General features: G+C 36.9%; 1 long non-coding RNA gene across 1 annotated transcript; it reads right to left on the bottom strand.

Annotated features, from left to right (window-relative positions):
* Positions 1 to 12,180: 12,180 nt before the first annotated feature.
* LOC112942041 (uncharacterized) lies at positions 12,181 to 19,858 on the bottom strand. Its single transcript, XR_003247882.2, has 2 exons — positions 19,722 to 19,858; positions 12,181 to 12,446 (listed from the first exon to the last, which is right to left on the bottom strand). It is a non-coding gene; the product is annotated as an uncharacterized lncRNA (long non-coding RNA).
* Positions 19,859 to 21,962: the final 2,104 nt, after the last annotated feature.

Raw genomic sequence — 21,962 nt, 5'->3', positions numbered from 1 at the left:
AAGACGACGGTACGTTTGCTGTACTCCAAAAATAACAAAAAAAGAAACATACAAGTAGGGGTCAGTAAAAACACAAGTATTGAGTAGATATCATCGGCCAACTAAAAATAGAAAATAGTATATATATCAGATAATATCATAAAATGAACTACAATACTTAACATGCGGCATTAACAATTACCATAACCCTTGGTCACAACACCAAGCACATCAATGAGGACTCACGCCTCCCCATCATACTCATTTTGGAATTAGGTTCATTAGATTGAGTATATTAACATATTTCAAGATTCATTCCTTTACTAATCTTGGTGCCGGAACGTGACACTCCGATCCTCATCATACTATCCTGGTGTCGGAACGTGACACCTGATCTATATTCTATCCTGGTGTCGGAACGTGACACTCCGATCCTTATATACTATCCTGATACCGGAACGTGGCACCCGATCCATATTTTATCCTGGTGTCGGAACGTGACACTCCGATCCTCATATACTCTCCTGGTACTGGAACATGGCACCCGATCCATATTCTATCCATGTGTCGGAATGTGACACTCCAATCCTCATATACTATCGTGGTACCGGAAAGTGGCACCCGATTCATATTCTATCCTGGTGTCAGAATGTAACATCAAGCCTTCTTTTATACCAAGGCATCATCATTAACAAAGTAGATTAGGGTTTTTCAAGATTTTGGATTCAATAGCTTCATCATGCTTACCTTATCACAATTATATAATCACATTCATGCAAGCATAAAATTAAGCATATAGAAGGGTTTACAACACTACCCAATACATATCATTCGCTATTAAGAGTTTACTACGAATAGCATAAACCATAACCTACCTCCACCGAAGAATTGTGATCAAACAATCTACTTTCCCAAAGCTGCGTTCTTCAACTCTCTCAATCGATCGTGTCTCCCTCTCTCTCTGTTCTTTTTCTTTTTATTATTCAAACCCTCTTTCTTTTACCCTAATTAGCATATAATTAAGTATAAAAGATGACAAAAGTAACCCACTAATTAATTCAAGGTTATCTCCTTTAACCCCCAAGTAATTGAATTATTAACATTCACCCACTAACTTTATAATTTTAAGCATGAATAGTCCAAAACGCCCCTTTAAAAACTTTAATAGAAATCCGACCCAGTCAGGGTTAAGCAGCCTGTGACGGTCCGTCATGGCTGTGATGGTCCGTCATGGCTGTGACAGTCCATCCTGCAGGCCCGTCACAAGGTTCAGAGAGTTAATTCTGTGGAAAGATTTGTGACTATCCGTCGTGCCTGCGACAGTCCGTCCTGCCATTCCGTCAAGAAGTTCAGAGAGTCGATTTCTCTACCCAAATTTCAAAATTTTAAGTGTTTTGGAACGAGACCCCCTCGATGGTCCGTCGTGCCCATGACAGTCCGTCGTGGGATCCGTCGTCTCAGCCAATTTTTCCAGAAATAAAATGTGCTGCTCAAAACGACTAAAGAGGTCGTTACACACTAATTTCATAATTATAATTATGAATAGTTCAAAACACCCACTTAAATCTATCGGAAGTTATTTTCTAACATAAAAAGTTCTAGTGATCAAAACGACCGAAAATGGTCGTTACAAGAGTAATGGAATTAAGTTAAAAATAAATAAATTAGACTTAGAAAGTTGTTAAGTCCTTCAAATAAGCTAATGTGAGTTAGTTGGTTAATATAGTGTTGGAATTATGTTAAAACTAAACTAATTAGATTTAGACTAATGTTAGTTGTTTAATAAGTTAAATTGGTAAATATATTATTCAAATTAGTTTAAAACTAAACTAATCAGACTTAGAAAGTTTTTTAAATGTTGAATAAGTTAAATTGGTGAATATAGTGATGGAATTAAGTTAAAACTAAACTAATTAGATTTAGAAAGTTGTATAGTTTGCTAATCAGTTTAATTGGTGTATATATTATTGGAATTAAGTTAAAATAAACTAATAAGACTTAGAAATTTGTTAATTTGTTTAATAAGTTAAATTGGTAAATAAAGTGTTGGAATTAAATTAAAACTAAACTAATTAGACGTAGAAAGTTGGTTAAGTTCTTCAAATCAGCTAATGTGTTTTAATTGGTCAAAATAGTGTTAGGATTAAGTTAAAACTAAACTAATTATACTTAAAAATTTATTAAGTTCTTTAAATAAACTAATGTAATTTAGCTAGTTAATATAGTGTTGGAATTAATTTAAAACTAAACTAATTAGATTTAGACAGTTGTTAAGTTGTTTAATTATTTAAATTTGTAAATATATTATTGGAATTAAGTTAAAATTAAACTAATTAGACTAGTGTCACGACCCAAACAGGGTTGCGACTGGCACCCACACTTACCCTCCTATGTGAGCGAACCAACCAATCTAAACCTTTGAGTTGAAGACGATGGCACGTTTGCTGCACTCCACAAATAAACAAGAAGAAAACATAAAAGTAGGGGTCAGTACAAAACACGGGTACTGAGTAGATATCATCGGCCAACTCAAAATAGAAATCAGTATATACCGAGTAATATCATAAAATCAACTATGATACTCAACATGTAGCAACAACAAGCACTATATCATTAATAATTACCGTCAAGTTCACACATGAGGACTCAAGCCCCAATACCATACTCATTTGGGAATCATGTTCGTTAGATTGAGTATATTAACATCTTTCAAGATTCATTATCTTTAATTCTCTTGTGTCGGTACGTGACACTCCGATCCCTCATATTCATTATTCCTCTTGTGTCGGTACGTGACACTCCGATCCCCTAAATCTACGTGTCGGTTCGTGACACCCGATCCCCTAATTCTACGTGTCGGTTCGTGACACCCGATCCCCTAATTCTACGTGTCGGTTCGTGACACCCGATACCCTAATTCTACGTGTCAGTTCGTGACACCCGATCCCCTAATTCTACGTGTCGGTTCGTGACACCCGATCCCCTAATTCTACGTGTCGGTTCGTGACACCCGATCCCCTCATCTTATCATAATCACACAATAATATTCATGCAAACATACAATTAAGCATATAGTAGGGTTTACAATACTACCAATACATATCATTCTCTATTAGGAGTTTACTATGAAAGCATGAAAACCATAACCTACCTCCACCGAAGAATTGGAATCAACAAGCAATCTCCCAAGCTTTGATATTCTTCTTTCTCGTTCGACTCTTTCTCTCTCAATCGATCAATCTATCTCTCGCTTTTCTTTTCTCTTTTCTTATTCAAAACCCTCTTTCTTTTACCCCAAATTAACATATAATTAAGAATAAAAGATGGCAATAATACCCCACTAATTAACTTAGGGTTGCCTCTTTTAACCCCCAAGAATTTGAGTTATTAATATAAACCCACGAAATCTATAATTAAGGAAAGAATAGTCCCAAACGTCCCTTAAAACGTGTAAGGAAATCTAATTCTGCCTGGGATTTGCGCAACCTGTGACGGGCCGTCGTGCCTGCGACGGTTCGTCCTGCAGGTCGTCGCAGAGTTCAGAGACCCAAATTTCCACCAAGGGTCTGTGACGGTCCGTCACACCTGTGACGGTCCGTCCTGCCATTCCGTCACAAAGTTCAGAGAGTCGATTTTTAGTACCCAATTTCAGATTTTCTAAGTGTTAAGAAACGAGACCCTGCGACGGTCCGTCGTGCCCATGACGGTCCGTCGTGCCCATGACGGTCCATCGTGGGGTCCGTCGCTTCTGCCAGTTTTTCCAGAAATAAAGTCTGCTGCTCAAAACGACTAAACGGGTCGTTACATTAGATACCAATTTACCCATCGTTCGTCCCCGAATGATCAAAAGAAGGAAAACAAGGGAGAAAAGGAGTACCTGAATCTGTAAACAGATGTGGGTATTTTTCTCGCATATCCGCCTCCTTCTCCCAAGTGGCTTCTTCAACCGGTCGATTCTTCCATTGCACCTTGATGGATGCAATCTCTCTTGACCTCAACTTGTGAACTTCTCTATCTAAAATAGCAACAGGCTCCTCTTCATAAGACAAGTTCTCATCAAGCAAAACTGAATCCCAACGGATAATGTAGTTTCCATCCCCATGGTATCTTTTCAACATCGACACATGGAATACCGGATGCACTCCGGACAGCCCTGGAGGCAAGGCTAACTCATAAGCCACCTCTCCTACTCGCTTAAGTACTTCAAATGGTCCAATATATCTTGGACTTAGTTTACCCCTTTTTCCAAACCGCATCACCCCTTTCATTGGTGAAAGTTTCAACAAGACTTGTTCACCTTCCATGAACTCTAAGTCTCTAACCTTTCGATCTGCAGATTCTTTTTGTCTACTTTGCGCCGCTAGAAGCTTTTCTTGAATAGACCTCACTTTTTCCCTCGAATCCCTCAAGAGATCAGTACCCCAAGGTCTGACCTCGAACGCATCAAACCAACCAATGGGAGACCTACATCTCCTACCATACAATGCTTCAAATGGGGCCATATCAATGCTTGAGTGATAGCTATTATTGTATGAAAACTCCGCTAAGGGTAAGCAGCTATCCCAATGACCACCAAACTCTATCACACACGCACGAAGCATATCCTCCAACACTTGAATCGTTCGCTCAGACTGACCATCGGTCTGGGGATGGAACGCAGTACTAGGTCCAACCTAGTACCCAATTCTGCATGCAATGTTTTCCAAAACTTAGAAGTAAACTGCGTACCTCTATCTGATATGATGGATAGTGGAACCCCATGCAATCGCACCACTTCCGAGATGTAAAGTTTGGCTAACTTTCTGCATTGTAAGTCACCTTGACCGGAATGAAATGAGCAGATTTAGTTAACCTATCAACAATCACCCAAATGGAGTCATACTTACCTATTGTCTTCGGAAGACCAACCACAAAATCCATTGCAATTCTTTCCCACTTCAATTCCGTAATGGGCATTCTCTGAAGTGTTCCTCCGGGCCTTTGGTGTTCATACTTTACTTGTTGACAGTTTGGACATTTGGCAATAAAATCCACAATGTCACGCTTCATTCTACTCCACCAAAAGTGTTGCTTTAGGTCACGATACATCTTGGTTGCGCCCGGATGTATAGAATACCTTGAACTATGAGCCTCTGTCAAAATAGTATTGATCAAATCATCGACGCGGGGTACACATACCCTTCCCTTGATTCTCAAAACACCTTCCTTATCGATTTGTGCTTCCTTAGCCTCCCCTCGCAATATTTTATCTTGAATTCTTCTTAGTTTCTCATCATCAAACTGTTTTCCCTTAATTTTGTCAAGAAAAGAAGACCTTGACTCCACAGAAGCCAACAATTCTCCCTTCTCATTTACTTCTAATCTCAACAAGTCATTAGCTAGAGTCTGAACCTCTCTAGCCAAAGGGCGTCTAGAAGCTTGCAAGTGAGCTAGACTTCCCATGCTTCCCGCCTTTCTACTTAAAGCATTCGCTACAACATTCGCCTTTCCCGGATGATACAAGATAGTGATATCGTAGTCCTTTAGTAACTCCATCCATCTCCACTGTCTTAAGTTCAAATCTTTCTGAGTAAAGACATACTGAAGGCTACGATGATCCGTATAGATCTCACACTTAACCCCATATAAATAGTGTCTCCATTGTTTTAATGCAAACACTACCGCGGCCAATTCCAAATCATAAGTGAGATAGTTACGTTCATGCACTTTTAATTGTCTTGAAGCATAAGCAATCACACTCTTATCTTGCATTAGTACTGCACCCAAACCAGAATAGGATGCATCACAATAAACAATGAAGTTCTTACCCTCTACTGGCAAGGTAAGGATAGGTGCGGTAGTCAACAAAGTCTTGAGCTTCTGAAAGCTTTCCTCACATTCATCCGACCATACAAATGGGACATTCTGCTTAGTCAAGTTCGTCAATTGGGAAGCGATAGAAGAGAATCCCTTGACGAATCGGCGGTAGTAGCTAGCTAACCCAACAAAGCTCCTTATTTCTGACACATTAGTAGGTCTTACCCAATTCTTCACTGTCTCAATCTTAGAAGGATCCACCATCACTCCATCCTTAGAAACCACGTGCCCCAAGAAGGACACCGCATCGAGCTAAAACTCACACTTAGAGAACTTGGCATAAAGCTTTTTCTCCCTCAACATTTCCAATACCATTCTCAAATGCTCTTCATGTTCCTTCTTGCTCTTTGAGTATACCAATATATCATCAATAAATACGATCACGAAGAGGTCCAAATATGGCTTAAAAATCCCGTTCATCAAGCTCATGAACGCAGCAGGGGCATTCGTAAGACCAAAAGACATCACTACAAATTCGTAATGCCCATACCTCATTCGAAAAGAAGTCTTTGGCACATCCGTTGCCCGTATTTTCAATTGATGATAACCGGATCTCAAGTCAATCTTAGAGAAGACACAAGCACCTTGTAACTGATTGAACAAGTCATCAATGCGGGGAAGAGGATACTTGTTCTTTATGGTTACCTTGTTTAGTTGTCTGTAGTCTATACACATTCGAAAACTCCCATCCTTCTTCTTTCCAAACAAAACCGGAGCACCCCAAGGAGATGCACTTGGTCTAATGAAGCCTTTGTTCAATAACTTTTGAAGTTGTGCTTTTAACTCTCTTAACTCCGCGGGAGCCATTCTATAAGGGGTTATAGAAATGGGGCGAGTACCGGGTTCAAGATCAATATAGAAGTCAATATCCCTATCCGGTGGCATACCATGAAGATCTGCAGGGAACACATCCAGAAACTCACGAACTACTGAAACCGACTCAATCGAAGGTACTTGGGTAGTGTCATCCTTGAGATGTGCCAAGAAAGCTAAACACCCTTTACTAATCATTTTCTTAGCACGAAGAAAGGAGACGATTCGGACCGGATTGGAAGTGTAGTCACCCTCCCACACTAACGGATTTGTCCCAGGCTTGGCTAACGTCACCGTTTTAGCATTACAATCCAAGATCGCAAATTGCGGAGAAAGCCAAGTCATACCCAGAATTACATCAAAATCATCCATTTCTAAGATAACCAAATCTACATAAGTGTTGCTCCCCACAAAGTTTACCAAACAAGACCTATATACCTTTTCAACTACCACAGACTCACCCACCGGAGTAGAGACATGAATAGGCATATCAAGTAATTCACAATGTAAATTTAGACCATTAGCAAATGAGGAAGATACATAAGAAAACGTGGATCCAGGATCAAACAATACAGAAGCCATGCAATCACAAACCAGAAGATTACCTGTGATGACAGCGTCAGATGCCTCCGCTTCAGACCGCCCAGGGAAAGCGTAACAATGGGCCCTATCGTTCGTCTGTCCGTTGCCCCTACCATGTTGTGATGTAGTGGCCCCAGTTTGCCCATTACCTCTGCCGTTTTGGTGACCACTATTACCTCGACCACCACGCCCTCCAGAAAAACGGCCTCTACCATGACCACCTCTACCTCTAGCTATTGGGGGTCTGTAACTTAGTCTGGGACAATTTCTCCTAATATGTCCAATCTCCCCACATCCAAAACATTATTTGGAGTCGATCATATGCCCCTCGGAGAAGTGTTGACCGGTCTGAGGTGGTCCCCCAACTACAGTCTGTAGTGAAGACTGAATTGGTCGGACTGAGTAACTTCCCGAACCCTGTCCTCTAGTGTAAGAACCATTAAACTCACCTCCCTTTCGAAGCCTTTTTGATGTCGATGTTGTGGTGAAGTCGTCTGGCTTCACTCCTTCCACTTCTATTACAAAGTCTACCACCTCTTGGAAGGATTTTGCCGTTGCCGCTATCTGTAAGGCCGAAATCCGCAATTCTGACCTCAACCCCTTCACAAACCGGCGAATCCGCTCTTGAGGACTGAAACAGAGTTGAGTGGCATATCTGGATAGTGCACGAAACTTAGCCTCATAAGCATTAACTGACATCCTACCTTGCTCTAGGCTCAAGAACTCATCCCTTTTCCTATCCCTCAAAGTCCGGGGGATATACTTCTCCACAAACAAACTAGAGAATGAGGCCCAAGTCATAGGTGGTGCCTCTATTGGTTGACACTCGATATGTGACCGCCACCACAGTTTGGCGTTCCCTTGAAACTGATGAGTAACAAACTCCACACCAAACCGTTCTACTATACCCATCTTGTGTAGTAGCTCATGACAGTCAACCAGAAAATCATAGGCATCCTCCGATTCAGCACCCTTGAAGACCGGAGGTTTCAATTTCAAGAACTTACTAAAAAGTTCATGCTGATCATTTGTCATTATAGGCCCAGCAGTCAGACGTGGAAATGTGCCTATGTCCAATGGAACATCCATGCGGGGAGCCATAGTAGCCGCATGTTGTACTTCTGAAACCGGAGGTGTTAACGCAGAAAACACTGGAGGTGCCTGACCTTGATCTGATAACCCGCTAAGATAAGCCAGAACCTAATTGATCATCTCTGGGGTAGGTTGGGGTGGCATTTCCTCATTTTGCACGTGTTCAGTTTCCCCATCCTCCCCTTCTCTTATTACTTCCTCGGTCGGTGGAGGAGTCACTGCCCTAGTATCAGATGGGCTAGGTGCTTGTCCTCTCCCTCTAGAGGACGTCCTCCCACGACCTCTTCCACGGCCCCTTGCCGCTGTTCTTCCTCGAGCCACAGCCCCAGTGGCTGGCTTAGTTGTTTCTTGTCTGGCCGATGTTGGTGTTGGCGTAGTCGTTGCTCTAGTTCTAACCATCTGCGAAAGAGAGTGAAGATGGTCAGATACCAATTCGTATCGCCTAGATACCAATTGGACTCAAGTAGTAGCACGAAAGAAAGAATGAAAGAGTGAAATTTTTCCTAAAGTCTTATAGCCTCTCAAGGAAAAGTAAAGGCGTCCCCCTACCGTTCCTTAAGACTCTACTAGACCTGTTCTTGTGCGATGAGACCAACGAACCTAATGCTCTGATACCAAGTTTGTCACGACCGAAACCGGGTTGCGACTGGCACCCACACTTACCCTCCTATGTGAGCAAACCAACCAATCTAAACTTTAACATTTCAATGTAATAACAGCAGAAAATAATGCGGAAGACTTATCTCATTAATAAAATCAATTCAATAACTATCAATATTCAACATCTATTATTCCCAAAACCTGGAAGTCATCATCACAAGAACATCTACTTTAAACTACTAATTCTAAGAGTTTCTAAGAAGCTAAAAATACATAAGAAGCTAGTCCATGCCGGAAGTTCAAGGCATCAAGACTTGAAGAAGAAGATCCAGTCCAAGCTAGAGCATTATCTCACCCTGAATTTCCGATGTAGTGAGACTGGCTTGAATTACTGTTGAGTTGAAGACGATGGCACGTTTTCTGCACTCCACAAATAAACAAGAAGAAAACATAAAAGTAGGGGTCAGTACAAAACACGGGTACTGAGTAGATATCATCGGCCAACTCAAAATAGAAATCAATATATACCGAGTAATATCATAAAATCAACTATGATACTCAACATGTAGCCACAACAAGCACTATATCATTATCAATTACCGTCAAGTTCACACATGAGGACTCAAGCCCCAATACCATACTCATTTGGGAATCATGTTCGTTAGATTGAGTATATTAACATCTTTCAAGATTCATTATCTTTAATTCTCTTGTGTCGGTACGTGACACTCCGATCCCTCATATTCATTATTCCTCTTGTGTCGGTACGTAACACTCCGATCCCCTAAATCTACGTGTCGGTTCGTGACACCCGATCCCCTAATTCTACGTGTTGGTTCGTGACACCCGATCCCCTAATTCTACGTGTCGGTTCATGACACCCGATCCCCTAATTCTACGTGTCGGTTCGTGACACCCGATCCCCTAATTCTACATGTCGGTTCGTGACACCCGATCCCCTGATTCTACGTGTCGGTTCGTGACACCCGATCCCCTAATTCTACGTGTCGGTTCGTGACACCCGATTCTCTAATATCATTATGTAAATCATCAGGCCTTCTCTATACCAAGGCATCATCAATCCCATTACTTTAATTCATCAAGCCTTCTTCTATACCAAGGCATCATCATCAATAATGTATATTAAAGTTTCCTTTCAAGATTTGGGATTCAATATTTTCATCATGCTCATCTTATCACAATCACACAATCATATTCATGCAAACATACAATTAAGCATATAGTAGGGTTTACAATACCACCAATACATATCATTCTCTATTAAGAGTTTACTATGAAAGCATGAAAACCATAACCTACCTCCACCGAAGAATTGGAATCAACAAGCAATCTCCCAAGCTTTGATATTCTTCTTCCTCGTTCGACTCTTTCTCTCTCAATCGATCAATCTATCTCTCGCTTTTCTTTTCTCTTTTCTTATTCAAAACCCTCTTTCTTTTACCCCAAATTAACATATAATTAAGAATAAAAGATGGCAATAATACCCCACTAATTAACTTAGGGTTGCCTCTTTTAACCCCCAAGAATTTGAGTTATTAATATAAACCCACGAAATCTATAATTAAGGAAAGAATAATCCCAAACGTCCCTTAAAACGTGTAAGGAAATCCGATTCTGCCTGGGATTTGCGCAACCTGTGACGGGCCGTCGTTCGTACGACGGTCCGTCCTGCAGGTCGTCGCAGAGTTCAGAGACCCAAATTTCCACCAAGGGTCTGTGACGGTCCGTCACACCTGTGACGGTCCGTCCTGCCATTCCGTCACAAAGTTCAGAGAGTCGATTTTTAGTACCCAATTTCAGATTTTCTAAGTGTTAAGAAACGAGACCCTGCGACGGTCCGTCGTGCCCATGATGGTCCGTCGTGCCCATGACGGTCCGTCGTGGGGTCCGTCGCTTCTGCCAGTTTTTCCAGAAATAAAGTCTGCTGCTCAACGGGTCGTTACAACTAGAAAGTTGTTAAGGTTTTTAATAAGTTAAATTGATTAATATAATGTTGGAATTAAGTTCAAACTAAATAAATTAGACATAGAAAGTTGTTAAGTTGTTTAATAAATTAAATTGGTGAATATTGTGTTGGAATTAAGTTAAAACCAAACTAATTACACATAGAAAGTTGTTAAGTTCTTCAAATAAGCTAAAGTGTTGTAGATGGTTAATATAGTGTTGTAATTAAGTTAAAACTAAACGAATTACTCTTCGAAAGTTGTTAAGTTGGTTAAAAAGTTAAATTGGTGAATATATTATTGGAATGAAGTTAAAAATAAACTAATTAGACTTAGAAAGTTTTTAAGTTGTTTAATAAGTTAAGTTGGTTAATATAATGTTGGAATTAGGTTAAAACTAAACTAATAGACTTAGATAGTTGTTGAGTTGGTTCATAAGTTAAATTGATGAATATATTATTGGAATTAAGTTAAAACTGAACTAATTAGACGTAGAAAGTTGTTAAGTTGTTTAATAAGTTAAGTTGGTTAATATAATGTTGGAATTAGGTTAAAACTAAACTAATAGACTTAGATAGTTGTTAAGTTGGTTCAAAAGTTAAATTGATGAATATATTATTGGAATTAAGTTAAAACTGAACTAATTAGACTTAGAAAATTGTTAAGTTTTTTAATAAGTTAAATTGGTGACTATAGTGTTGGAATTAAATTTAAAACAAAACTAATTAGACTTAGAAAGTTCTTAAGTTCTTTAAATTAGCTAAAATGATTTAGTTGGTTAATATAGGGTTGGAATTAAGTTAAAACAATACTAATTAGACTTCAAAAGGTTTTAAGTTGTCTTATAAGTTAAATTAATGATTAAAGTCTTGAAATTATGTTAAAGCTAAACTAATTAGACATAGAAATTTCTTAAGTTTATCAAATTAGTTAATATAATTTAGTTGGTTAATATAGTATTGATATTAAATTAAAACTATACTAATTAGACTTAGAAAGGTTTTTAATTCTCTAAGAAGTTAAATTGATGAATAAAGTGTTGGGGTTAAGCTAAAATTAAAGTAATTAGACATAAAAAGTTATTAAGTTGTTTTATAAGTTAAATTGCTGACTATAATATTGGAATTAAGTTAAAACTAAACTAATTATGTGTAACGACCGAAAACGAGTCATGAGTATCACCCACACTTAACTTCCTAGAACAGCGAACCAACAAATCTAAACCAAACATATATCAATAGTTCAACTATATATAATATAAATAACGCGGAAGCTCCAAAAGATACTAAGCAACTAATTTAAATAAGTTTCTAAAGTTTAATTTTTATCATCAAAAAATTTGATAGCCATCAGGTCAAGGACACCTATTTTCAAATTACCAAGTCTAAGAGTGTTTAAGAAATCAAAATAAGCAAAAAGATGGTCCATGTCCCAAATCCAAAGACATCAAGACGTGAATGAGTGAATCCATCTCGAGCTAGAATTAATAGCTCACCCTGAACTTTAATGTGCTGGAGACTGGCTAGAGCTGAGGGCGAGTTGAAGTCCATGGTACACTTGCTACACTCCAGAAAAAAAAAGAGAAAAAAATTCAAGTAGGGGTCAGTACAATGAACACATACTGAGTCGGTATCATCGGCCAACTCAAAATAGAGATAAATATATATTGAATAATAATATAAAATCAACTACAATACTTAAAAGGTGGCAAGGAACAAATACATGAACCATTGACAACAACACCATAATAGGTACACCATCACTCAAAACATCAAACACCCTTATGACGACTCATGCCTCCACACCATACTCATTTGGAAAATTGGTTCTTTGAGATTAAGTATATTAAGTTACTTCAAGATTCCTTTTCTTCAATGTTATTGTGTCGGAACGTGAAACTCTGATCCCACATATCGTGGCATAACGTGACACTCCGATCCAATTATCACATTATTTAATTTCCTCAAGCCTTATTTATTCAAGGCGTCATTTTAATTGAGAGGGTTCAAGATTAGAAATTCAACAATCTCATAATATTAGGCCAACCACAAACTGTAACGACCCGCTAGGTCGTTTTGAGAACTAGGACTAGTTTGACTCCTTTTAAAAATTTAATGGGGTATTTTTAAACTATTGGAAACTAAGAATATTTAGTTGATAAAAATTTTACTAAATAATTAATATAGATAATAGGTTAGTGGAGTTTCACGGTTAATAATTTCTTATTTAGAACAAAAAGAATACGAAAAGTAGTGGAGGCGAAACCTTACATCAGGCGACCAGCGAGAGGGAAAAAATCGTAGCCATTGTTCAGGTAAACATATGAGAATTCGTTCTTTTCAAGTATATATATAGTAATATATTGTCGGAATACTTGGGATTGTGTTATTATTTTATGTTATATTGATAATGGGTGATAAGAAATAATGGGTAAGTTGGTGATGGTTACTAAATTATATTATATTGCTAGCAATTGGGTTAGTATTTGTTAAAAAAAAAGGAAATCGATCGAAGTCGAATAGTTGAATGGTTGCAGGTTAATGTTTTTTGGGATTTTGTAAAAAAAAATTATTCTATATTTTGTTAGTTTCAGAATGGTAGGAATAAGATTGAGCTAATAATTGGACAATCATTGTCAATGATTGTCAATGATTGGAATTTGATAAATATTTCAGGAAATTGGCACTTGTTTACAGATGGATTTCTGCAAAAAAAAATTAATAATAATAGATTTTTAATTTGGAAATTTAATGGAAGAAGTTTTTTTTATGTTTGAATTATTAGAGTGGTGGGAGATATTGTTCATATTTTATTCATATATTAAAATGCTTGTTTTTAATATATATAGAAAGGTAATTAATTATTGGGTATATATTATATAGTTTAAGATTAAATTCTAGGGTATTTAAGTGATTAAGGTTAAATTCTAGGCTTAAAATTCGATAAATATGATAAATTTTGGAATATAAATTATATCAAAATTTGGGGTTTGATTAGAGATATGAGTGAGTTTTAGGGTATATGATATACTTATAATAATTTGAATGTACACAAACTCGCTCAGCTACGAATATTGCATTGTCGTTAGATCGTGAGCATTCCGAAACTTTGCGAAAAGGGAAGGAACTATCTTGAAGATTCATGGCACGAGGTTCGTCTCTTAAGGTATGTTAAGACTTTTAGACTTGTTGAAGGACGTTTTCCTAAGTAAAGATAAAAAAATGAAATAGAAAAAGGGGTAAGGGAGAAAGATGGGGGTCTCGTGTCAATGGTGTTACGGGCACTAGTACGAGTACCGGTGTTATAAAAAGGAAATTTACTACTATATCATGTGGATTGTAATTTGAGAATGCCAAAGCATAAGGCATTAAGTGATATATTATTGACTTGAAATCCTTGTGTGATTGTGTTTTTTTATTACACTCATATTGTTGTGATAATCGAGGTGGTTATGTAGTATGTTGATGTTTGACTGATTCATGTGCATCATCATCCCCTTTATTGATATAATATTATGCAAATGCATTGACATGAGATGGAATATAAGTTGGAAAGTACTTGATGTTTGATTAACTTTATTGATGTAACTTAAATAGTGATTACCTTATTTCCTCCAATTAAAAAAATATGAAAGATACATATAGATTTTCCACCCTTTTTCAGCCAATTGGCAAGTTTTACTTTTCCAAAATAAAATCCTATTTTCAAGCTACCCACTTCCCCATTAACAACCCCAATTAAAAGTTATCATATTAAATTTTATTCCTTAAATATTTCCCCGTGTTTTAGGAGCAAAATTTTCTCTCACCACACGTCTTTGGAGCAGAATTTACCCTCAATTTGAATTCTAGTAGGATTTTGCAGCCATATTAATTTGATTTACTGTAGGAGTCTCCATCAAGTATTTAAATTCTATGTTTTTAAAGAGTAAAAATTTTAGTTTCCTTTTTTCTCTTCATCGTGTTATTTTACAAACAATATGGAAGTGGGTAGTTCTGGAGATGGTGGTTTCTAATACTATTGCTAAACGTGTGTATGATTCTGATGATGAAATGTGGGCTGAGAACACATCCAAGAGATTGCATGACCCATTATCCAGGAATAACAAGAATTTAGTTGAGCCAAAGAAAAAGACTTAAGAAATCCATAAAAAGGCCAAGAAAAGTTACACATGTTGTGTCCTGACCCACACTTCCTAAGGTATGTGTTTAAAATTTATAATTTTGTGTTTTGTTGATAAAACCCTAATTTTAAATTGTTGCATGTGTTTGTAAAATGAAATTAAAAGTCATTTATCAATGAAGAGTGATTCACTAACTTCAAATTAAGTATAACCATCATGTTTGTACAGTTTTAAGGTGTATTAAATGCATTCTGTTTATCACTAATTTTGAGTTTTGTATTAGTAAAATCATGTGTTTTATAGTATTAAGGTGTATCAATAATTTTGTGTTGTGTATTAGTGAAAGCACAATTTTTGTATAGTTTTAAGGTGTTTCAGTAAATTTGTGTTATGTATTAGTAAAAGCATAATGTGTTCTTCAGTTTTAAGGTGTATCATATGTCAATATATTTGTGTTTTGTATTTAGTAAAATCAGCAAGTGTTGTACACTCGTAGGATGTATCAGATTGTCACGACCCAAATCCGGGCCGCGACTGGCACCCACACTTACCCTCCTATGTGAGCGAACCCAACCAATCTAAACCTTAACATTTCAAGGTAATATCAACATAAAGTAATGCGGAAGACTTAAACTCATTAATAAAATCAATAACTATTATTATCCCCAAAATCTGGAAGTCATCATCACAAGAACATCTATAATCAAATTTACTAAACTAAGAGTATTCTAAGAAGCTAAAAATACATAAGAAGCTAGTCCATGCCGGAAGTTCAAGGCATCAAGACTTGAAGAAGAAGATCAAGTCCAAGCTAGAAGCATTAGCTCACCCTGAATTTCCGATGTAGTAAGACTGGCTTGAGTTACTGTTGAGTCGAAGATGACGGCACGTTTGCTGCACTCCACAAATAAACAAGAAGAAAACAATAAAAGTAGGGGTCAGTACAAAACACGGGTACTGAGTAGATATCATCGGCCAACTCAAAATAGAAAACAGTATGTATTAAGCAATATCATAAAATCAACTAATATCCTTAGCATGCAGCATTTACAGTTACCATAACCCTTGGTTACAACACCAAGCACATCAATGAGGACTCACACCTCCTCATCATACTCATTTGGGAATTTAGTTCATTAGATTGGATATATTAACATATTTCAAGAATCATTATCTTTATTCCCCTCGTGTCGGTACGTGACACTCCGCTCCTCAATATACTATCATGGTGTCGGAACGTGACACTCCGATCCTCATTCTATCCTGGTACCGAAACGTGGCACCCGATCCATATTCTATCCTGGTGTCCGAACGTGACACACCGATCCTCATATACTATCCTGGTACCGGAACGTGGCACCCGATCCATATTCTATCCTGGTGTCGGAACGTGACATTCCGATCCTCATATACTATCCTGGTACCGGAACGTGGCACCCGATCCATATTCTATCCTGGTGTCGGAACGTGACACCCGATCCATATTCTATCCTGGTACCGGAACGTGGCACCCGATCCCCTAATCTCACTACTTTCATTCATCAAGCCTTCTTTTTTACCAAGGCATCATCATTAACAAAGTAGATTAGGGTTTCTTTTCAAGATTTGGGATTTAATAGCTTCATCATGCTTATTTATTCATAATTACATAATCACATCATTCATGCAAGCATACAATCAAGCATATAGAAGGGTTTACAATACTACTAACACATATCATTCACTATTAAGAGTTTACTACGAATAGCATGAAAACCATAACCTACCTCCACCGAAGAATTGAATCAAGCAAGAATTTTCCCAAAGCTTGGTGTTTTCCTCTTCTTCTCGATCGTTTCTCTCTCTCCCTTCTTGTTCTTTCTATTTTCTTATTCAAACCCTCTTTCTTTTACCCTAATTAGTATATAATTAAGAATAAAAGATGGCAATAATACCCCACTAATTAACTTAGGGTTACCTCTTTTAACCCCCAAGAATTTGAGTTATTAATATAAACCCACGAACTTTATAATTAAGGCAAGAATAGTCAAAAACGTCCCTTAAAACTTAACCAGAAATCCGACCAGACTGGGATTTCGCAGTCTGTGACGGCCCGTCGCGCCTGCGACGGTCCGTCCTGCTGCCCGTCCTGCTGCCCGTCATCTTCATGTCTCTGAACTCTGTGACGGGCAGCAGGACGGACCGTCGCAGGCGCGACGGGCCGTCACAGACTGCGAAATCCCAGTCTGGTCGGATTTCTGGTTAAGTTTTAAGGGACGTTTTTGACTATTCTTGCCTTAATTATAAAGATCGTGGGTTTATATTAATAACTCAAATTCTTGGGGGTTAAAAGAGGTAACCCTAAGTTAATTAGTGGGGTATTATTGCCATCTTTTATTCTTAATTATATACTAATTAGGGTAAAAGAAAGAGGGTTTGAATAAGAAAATAGAAAGAACAAGAAGGGAGAGAGAGAAACGATCGAGAAGAAGAGGAAAACACCAAGCTTTGGGAAAATTCTTGCTTGATTCAATTTTTCGGTGGAGGTAGGTTATGGTTTTCATGCTATTCGTAGTAAACTCTTAATAGCGAATGATATGTGTTAGTAGTATTGTAAAACCTTCTATATGCTTAATTGTATGCCTGCATGAATGACGTGATTATGTAATTGTGAATAAATAAGCATGATGAAGCTATTGAATCAAAAATCTTGAAAAGAAACCCTAATCTACTTTGTTAATGATGATGCCTTGGTATAAAAGAAGGCTTGATGAACGAAAGTGGTGAGATTAGGGGATCGGGTGCCACGTTCCGGTACCAGGATAGAATATGGATCGGGTGCCACGTTCCGGTACCAGGATAGAATATGGATCGGGTGTCACGTTCCGACACCAGGATAGAATATGGATCGGGTGCCACGTTTCGGTACCAGGATAGAATATGGATCGGGTGTCACGTTCCGACACTAGGATAGAATATGGATCGGGTGCCACGTTCCGGTACCAGGATAGAATATGGATCGGGTGCCACGTTTCGGTACCAGGATAGAATGAGGATCGGAGTGTCACGTTCCGACACTAGGATAGTATATTGAGGAGGCATGAGTTCTCATTGATGTGCTTGGTGTTGTAACCAAGGGTTATGGTAACTGTAAATGCTGCATGCTAAGGATATTAGTTGATTTTATGATATTATCTGATATATACTGTTTTCTATTTTGAGTTGGCCGATGATATCTACTCAGTACCCGTGTTTGTACTGACCCCTACTTTTATTGTTTCTTCTTGTTTATTTGTGGAGTGCAGCAAACGTGCCGTCATCTTCGACTCAACAGTAACTCAAGCCAGTCTTACTACTTCGGAAATTCAGGGTGAGCTAATGCTTCTAGCTTGGACTGGATCTTCTTCTTCAAGTCTTGATGCCTTGAACTTCCGGCATGGACTAACTTCTTATGTATTTTTAGCTTCTTAGAATACTCTTAGCTTAGTAATTTGATTATAGATGTTCTTGTGATGATGACTTCCAGATTTTGGGGAATAATAAATGTTGAAATAATAATAGTTATTGATTTTATTAATGAGTTTAAGTCTTCCGCATTATATTATGTTGATATTATATTGAAATGTTAAGGTTTAGATGGGTTGGTTCGCTCACATAGGAGGGTAAGTGTGGGTGTCAGTCGCGGTCCGGATTTGGGTCGTGACACCGCCGCACATCAGTTGTATAAGGATAGAAACAATAAAAAAAATTATTTTTATTTAATTTAATTTTTGTTACCCTAACTGTATACCTAACTAATTATAAATGTAGTAAAAGTGACCCACTATTAATTTTAATGTTAGTTTCTATAACCACCAACTAAATAAATTATTAAAACTACCCCACTAATTTTATAATATAATTATAAATAATCTAAAATATCTATTTAAAATATATCGAAAAGTATTTTGATGAAATAAAAAGTTCTAATACTCAAAACGATCAAAAGAACATTACAATAATAAACCTCAAAACATACTCATATCTCTAATCAAATCTCAAATCTTGATATAATTTATATGTCAAAATTATCAAATTGTCAAATTTTAAGTTAAGAGTTGAAGCTTAATCTCTCCAAATATCTTGTAATTCAATATCATATATTATGCACCTAATAATTAATTTTCTATCTCCATATATCAAAAATTAGTATTTTAATTTGATAAATAAATAAATTAACAACGTACTCACAATTTTACGAAACCAGAGAGAAACTACGACTTCCCCTTCTTTTTAATTTATTTGTGAAATGCCTAAAGTAAAGTACACCTATCAAATGGCAATCATTGACATTATTGCACAATGATTGGCTAAACCATTCTAATACACCAAAATAAACAATGAAATTGCAGACCAAAATCCTAGCACCTTATTAATTTCTCCTACCGGCTCTATTCCAATTCCAGGTTCCAAACCACGAAGGAACAAAATTACATCAATTCCTCCTACCGTCTCTATTCAAATTAAATAAATATTTTATACCCTGTCTAATGATAACGAATCACCGAAGCCTTTATGTTGCTTATATATTAAAAGATGATGTATAATTTGGAGATACCGTTTCTTATACCCAAGAACAAACATCAATTACATTCATACCTTATGATGAAATCTATATATATTTTTTACCCCACAATCTATACACTAAAACTAATAATACAGAAAGATCTTCCAACAAATAAAACTATAATTACCTGAACGAGTTTGGCTAGTCATTATCGAAACACTCGTCTTCAAATCATAAATTCTTATTTCGATTTATCTTCTTTTGTTTTCCCCTCAAACTCAGAGTATGAATAATACTACTCCCGTTCTTTTTTTTTCTTTTACCCTAACTACATGCATTTTAAAAGAGTAGTGGGTATAACCCACTTTTCTGATAATTCCCTTTTTATTAAAATTAATAGATAATTAATTTATATTCCCATTAATAATAATTTTTTTCTAAATCAACCACTATTTAAACTTTTACTAGAAAAGTTAAAATAGTCCTATTTTTTAAACGACCTAGCGGGTCGTTACACTCTCTTTCATATAAAAGTAATAAAAAATACTAAGTCTCAATCTCATCATCTTAGACACAAGAATTCTTTGAACACGACCCATACTTCTAAATACTAATATTGAAATACTTAGTCTATTTAAATACTTTGAATGAAAACATTAAAGACATATATGCCCTCCAGTCAAGTGAGGACATACTTCAACTTCTCCTAAAAGATCTTCTAAGTACAAGCCTTCACTTCTCAAATCTCCTCACCTACCAATAACTATATAGATAGATAAAAGCATGTAATTAGTACAACCACATTTACTAAGTGTGACATTATGAATAAAAATTATGAAAATGGACTTTTATTTGAAATATGCATCTTTTTATTTAAAAATCATATTATAATCGTAAGAACAACATTTAACAACTTAGAAACACATAAGATAACATTAATTCAAAAATCACAATTTAAGGAGACACTTTCTAGTGAGTCCAATTCACTGTACAATGAATAAATTCACTGTTACAGTGAGGTAGTTTACCTTTCATTTTATGTCTTTCTAGCATGTAGTTTCCTCACTAGAAGCTATCTTAAGACTCACTTAAGCAACACAAAGAGAGACCACCAATACAACCTCCCTCAGCATACCTAAGTGACCCTCAATAACACCCATAATAAGTCACATGCACACGTCAAGACATCAAGCATATCAACATATAGGTAATATGACATTCAAGGTAAGAGCTAATGTTGATAAATAAAGGGATTGGGTTACACAGTTCAATTAAAAGTTCATGTTTTTCTTGGTGATTTTAGGTTTGTGGTAGTGTGTATTGTCAAGGTATGAATTGGTAAAGTATGAAAGGAGCGATCACATTATGTATAAAGCATTTGGAAGGACTTAAAAGCTAAGTAGTAAAGTTGGTTACTTTTGATTGCTACACCTAAGAGGGATATCATATAATGTTAATTTTTTTTTGGATAAGGTAAGAATATCATAAGTTGATGGTCAAAAGGATAAGATTGGTGTCACGACCTAAAAGTGGACGTGATGACACTCGTCTTATCCCACTAAGACAAGTCAGCCTAAAACTCAATCATTACAATAAAATTGAGAAATATATAAGTAACTTAATAAAACCCTCAAAACCTGGTAGTACCGTGTACAAGCCTCTAAAGTATTACAATTGATTCAAAAGAAAAACTGAAGTCACAAATGAACTTGTTTCTAGAATAGAACAAGATCATAATTAACGAGAAGGAAATCTTCTTAAATGGAAAGAACTACCTCACAAATCTCCAAGAAGCCTCGGAAAAGAAGAGAATGACAAGTACAACAAAAATCCAGGCTCATAACCTACAAAAAATTGTAGAAGCAAGGGGTGAGTACCAAACCAGACGGTACTCAACAAGTAAACGTCTAAACATAAGCTAAGGGGATGAAATACAGGTACTCCTACAAACGCCAACCGAACCTCACAACTACAACTTGCATTTAAATCAACCTAACCTAACAGCTCACAGCTTACATAGCACGTAGCTCAACAACAACACTTACACAAATAATATATCCTCAACAACAACACTTCAACAAATTACAAATCCTCAATAATAATACTTCAACAAATTATATGTCAGCAATAACAAGCTCAATATTGATTAATCACAAGTTCCACATAACGACAATCATAAGATCAGCAAAGTACGATATCAAGTTCACTAATGATAAGTATGTGCAATGCCATGGTATGCAATGTCAAGTTTAATGATGCATGTCTGAGCTAGTGATACACACCCGCTGTCTCTCAGTCCGGGACCCATGGGGGATATATCTTTCTATGCATCTGTCGTGGAGCATGATACGATCCTTGACACTAGTAACCATCGCAGCGCGCGATACATCCCTTGAAATATTGTATCCATCGCGGGGCGCGATATGTT

The sequence above is a fragment of the Solanum lycopersicum genome, chromosome 8 (genome assembly GCF_036512215.1).
Source record: "Solanum lycopersicum chromosome 8, SLM_r2.1".
Lineage (NCBI taxonomy): Eukaryota > Viridiplantae > Streptophyta > Magnoliopsida > Solanales > Solanaceae > Solanum > Solanum lycopersicum.
The sequence above is the reverse complement of the archived record's forward strand: the minus strand, read 5'-3'. Positions and strand labels throughout refer to the sequence as shown.